This window comes from Sorex fumeus, unplaced genomic scaffold, assembly GCF_029834395.1.
Source record: "Sorex fumeus unplaced genomic scaffold, SorFum_2.1 ptg000058l, whole genome shotgun sequence".
NCBI classification, from domain to species: domain Eukaryota; kingdom Metazoa; phylum Chordata; class Mammalia; order Eulipotyphla; family Soricidae; genus Sorex; species Sorex fumeus.
This window is the reverse complement of record NW_026606115.1, coordinates 3,471,047-3,474,731: the sequence shown is the minus strand read 5'-3', so window position 1 is coordinate 3,474,731 and position 3,685 is coordinate 3,471,047.

Sequence of the window (3,685 nt, the reverse complement as noted above, 5' to 3'; positions counted from 1 at the left end):
GCCTCTACAACCACAGCTCGAGTATGCGGGAACTTGGACTTTTCCTCAAATCTGCCGGGACTACAACTCCCAGGTAACCTCAGATTCCGGAAGTCACGCCCACAGCCCACCCCCCAGCGCCATATTTACAGCATTCAGCCGAAGAGAAGGACAACATGGAGGGCGGGATCCACAGATCCCGAAGGAAAACAAACAAAAAAAACAGGTTCCAAAAAGAGCCGAGATCATCGGGAAGCCCCAGATGGGGTAGGTACCGCATCCCGCCTCCCCCAGATGGAACCCCGGTGACCAGAAGCCTCTACAAACACAGCTCGAGTATGCGGGAACTAGGACTTTTCCTCAAAACCGTGCGGCCACTCACGCGGCCGCGCGACATCTCTCTATATACAAAGTGATCCATGGGAAGTAAACCACCCAACGTTTCTCTCTGAAAATCAGAGTTAAGTTTGGAGCACGGCCACAGCCCCAGAAACACAAGGACTTAATGCATAAACCAGCAGCTTGGAGCAGAAAAGTGAATGGGCTATGCGTTAAACCAGGCCATCATGACTGTCCGGAGGGGAAAGGGTGTTGCCCCATTCGCCCTCTCCTCTCTGGAAAGAAAGATGGCGGCCACATGGGAGCCTTGTGGACAGCAGGTATGAGCCAGGGGTGTGGGGGCGACTAAAACCTCATGGGAAAGGGGGCGTTCCGGTCCGTCCTTCACGCCCTAACGAGGTCACCAGTCGCCCCCCGCGAGTGTCTCTCCAGCACGGCCACGGCCCCAGAAGCACAAGGACTTAATGCAGAACCCAGCAGCTTGGAGCAGAAAAGTGAACGGACTATGCGTTAATCCAGGCCATCAGGTCTGTCCGGAGGGGAAAGGGTGTTGCCCCAGTCGCCTTCTCCTCTCTGGAAAGAAAGATGGCGGCCGCATGGGAGCCTTGTGGACAGCAGGTATGAGCCGGGGGAGTGGGGGCGACTAAAACCTCATGGGAAGGGGGGCGTTTCGGTCCGCCCTTCACGCCCTACCGAGGTCACCAGTTGCCCCCCACGAGCGGCTCTCCAGCACGGCCACGGCCCCAGAAGCACAAGGACTTAATGCAGAACCCGGAAGCTTGGAGCAGAAAAGTGAACGGACCATGCGTTAATCCAGGCCATCAAGTCTGCTGGAGGAGAAAGGGTGTTGCCCCATTCGCCCTCTCTTCTCTGGAAAGAAGGATGGCGGCTGCATGGGAGCCTTGTGGACAGCAGGTATGAGCCGGGGGTGTGGGGGCGACTAAAACCTCATGGGAAGGGGGGCGTTCGGGTCCGTCCTTCACGCCCTACCGAGGTCACCAGTTGCCCCCCACGAGCGGCTCTCCAGCACGGCCACAGCCCCAGAAGCACAAGGACTTAATGCAGAACCCAGCATCTTGGAGCAGAAAAGTGAAAGGACTATGCGTTAATCCAGGCCATCATGTCTGCCCGGAGGGGAAAGGGTGTTGGTCCCTTCCGTCCTCCTCCCTCTGGAAAGAAAGATGGCGGCAACATGGGAGCCTTGTGGACAGCAGGTATGAGTCAGGGGTGTGGGGGCGACTAAAACCTCATGGGAAGGGGGGCGTTCCGGTCCATCCTTCACGCCCTAACGAGGTCACCAGTTGCCCCCCTCGAGCGGCTCTCCAGCAAGGCCACGGACCCAGAAGCACAAGGACTTAATGCAGAACTCAGCAGCTTGGAGCAGAAAAGTGAATGGACTATGCGTTAATCCAGGCCATCAGGTCTGTCCGGAGGGGAAAGGGTGTTGCCCCAGTCGCCTTCTCCTCTCTGGAAAGAAAGATGGCGGCCGCATGGGAGCCTTGTGGACAGCAGGTATGAGCCGGGGGTGTGGGGGCGACTAAAACCTCATGGGAAGGGGGGCGCTCCGGTCCATCCTTCACGCCCTACCGAGGTCACCAGTTGCCCCCCGCGAGCGGCTCACCAGCACGGCCACGGCCCCAGAAGCACAAGGACTTAATGCAGAACCCGGCAGCTTAGAGCAGAAAAGTGAACGGACTATGTGTTAATCCAGGCCATCAGGTCTGTCCGGAAGGGAAAGGGTGTTGCCCCAGTCGCCTTCTCCTCTCTGGAAAGAAAGATGGCGGCTGCATGGGAGCCTTGTGGACAGCAGGTATGAGCCGGGGGACTGGGGGCGACTAAAACCTCATGGGAAGGGGGGCGTTTCGGTCCGCCCTTCACGCTCTACTGAGGCCACCAGTTGCCCCCCACTAGTGGCTCTCCAGCATGGCCACGACTCCAGAGCACAGAAACCAATTTTTTAACTATCTGACTTTCAGTAGAAATACTTCCAGGGTCAATAAGTTAAATAGCAGAAATCCAAAACCAACATATAATTCTTGAACCCAGCTGTAGAAAGCAAATCACTTCACAATGCTTTGTCAGCATTTCTGATTTGGGGGTGGGGGGGGTAAACTCTAAATAATAGTGGTGAATCTTTTATTGAAACAATGAATCTAATCAAAGCAGATAGAGTGTTAACTAGAATTCATCTGCCTCACAGGGACTGGGAGGGGTGGGGGTGGGGTTTTATTGGGGTTCTTCATGGTAAAAAAATAAGTTTTGGTAAAGGGAAATGTGCTTGATATTTGCATGACTGAGACCTAAACCTGAAAGCTTTGTAACCTTTCCCATGGTGATTCAATAAATAAATAAATAAATTTTAAAAAAAAAGAAAAGATGAAGTCATGAAATTTACATACAAATGGTACTACTTGGAAAGTATCATGCTATGTGAAATGAGTCAGAAAGAGACAGACATAGAAAGATTGCATTCATCTAGGGAATATAAAGTAACAAAATAGGAGAGTAACACCCAAGAATAGCCGAGATATGTACCTCCTCACTCCATGGCTTGGACGCGAGACGCACACGCTAGGGGAAAAGAAAGCTCAGACAGAGAAGGGAGCACCAGATAAAGGGTGTTGGGAGGATCCTCCCAGGATGGGAGATGCATGCTGAAAGTAGACTATAAACCAAACATAATTGCCACTCAATGCCTCTTTTGCAGACCACAGCACCCAAAAGGAGAGAGAAAACAAAAGGGAATATCCTGCCGCAGGGATGGGATGGGATGGGGAGATGGGGAGTGGGGCAGCATTGGAGGCAGAGAATGGGCACCGGTGGAGGGATGGGTACTCAATCATTGTATAACTGAAACCCAAGCACAAAAATTCGTAAGTCTACCACTGTACATCTTGGTGTTTCAATAATAAAAATTTAAAAAAAGAAGATATGGCTGAGAAAGTCTTTAGTGTAATGCAAAATATTTTTAATTAAATAAAAGAACACTAAAGCAAAAAAAAAAATAAAGCAAGAGTTCCCCAGGGTCCTACTTGAGCACTAAAGTGATCTAGAATAGTTTTATGGCTATATGTCTGAGTGAGGATGGCTTGATTGGTAGGTGTGATATGCAATTATGTAGTCTTCTTAAGTGTCACTTATTTTAATACTAAGGGCTGGAGCGATAACACAGCGGTAGGGCGTTTGCCTTGCACGCAGCCAACATTGCCAACCCGAGTTCGATTCCTCTGCCCCTCTCGGAGAGCCCGGCATGCTACCGAGAGAATCTCGTCCGCACGGCAGAGCCTGGCAAGCTCCCCGTGACGTACTCGATATGCCAAACACAGTAACAACAAAGTCTCCAATGGAGACATTACTGGGTCCGCTC